Below are 1,234 nucleotides of genomic sequence, written 5' to 3' on the forward strand. Positions count from 1 at the left end.
TACTTAGCCAGTCATTCTAACCATCCTTATTTAGTGCCAATGGGGTCCGCACAATTAACCTAGAGGAATGTAGCGTCCTTCTGCACTATACAATCTTTCTTCCCTCAGCTCTTTTCTGCACAGTGTCTGCTTTGCATCGTTAAGCTTATCTCACCATCTAACATTTAATATTTCAAATGATTTGTGGCCTTTTTCAAAGATAATTATTAATACTGTTATAATCCCTTTGATTAGTAACATACATTTAAAAGATCCATGCCACTAATTATGTACATGGTGTAGAGAAATTGTGAAAAAGGACTTTAAGCTGTTAAGCAACTTAATCATAACAAACACTGCCACAAAGATGGGTTACACTAGAATTAATGCCAACTGGCAGCAATTGTCAGCCAAATAATGGGTCTGGTAATCAGCACTCTGATTTGAGATTCGTTAAAAAAACAACAACAGCCATCCAACAGAGCTCCAAGTGGGGCCAAATCCAAATTGCAGGTAGATCAGTCAAGAAAAGTTTAGTATAAAATGAAAGCAGTGTAGAAACAAGCCTTCCACAAATTCACACAATTCAAAATTATATCTTTAAATTTTTGTCCAACCCACAATGTCATACGGGATTAGCAAAAATGTAGAATTTTGGGTTGATAAAGGACTTAAAACAGAACCATATATGAATGTGGGTGATAAATTGCTCAATTAACCCACTGATCATTTAGTTAAGACAAATTTCAAAATCATCAAATCAAGTTTTCTACAATTTTCAGTAAGGATGTCTTGATCTGATCTCAAAAGACTGGCATCAGGCCCAGTCGAGGTATTTTTTTTACCCGATCTGTATTCGCTTTATTGAGTATGAACTTAAGCCCAATCCCTTGTATTCCATCAGCTGTCATGTACGTGCAGTACATTCTGCAGCATAACACATGAATGTCTGCAGAGTGGAGATATTTTACACTAGAAAACAAAAAGCAGTAGTCAGTTGTAATGCGTTTCACAGGGCGGTAACAACAGAGCTACAACCAATCTGATACAACACCTAAAAAATAAACTACACCAAATAGTAAATTTGCTCATCACATTGTACTATAATTCTGCATTAAACAGAATTATTAGTATTTGGTGCTACTGTGAATGTTAAATTTAAGATACTGTGGGATTATATTACTCATTTTGAGTGTTCTAGTTGTTACAATGCTGCACTAAGTGGAATTGTCATAAATAAATAAATAAACCTAAA

This window comes from Mastacembelus armatus, chromosome 13, assembly GCF_900324485.2.
Source record: "Mastacembelus armatus chromosome 13, fMasArm1.2, whole genome shotgun sequence".
Taxonomy (NCBI): Eukaryota; Metazoa; Chordata; class Actinopteri; order Synbranchiformes; family Mastacembelidae; genus Mastacembelus; species Mastacembelus armatus.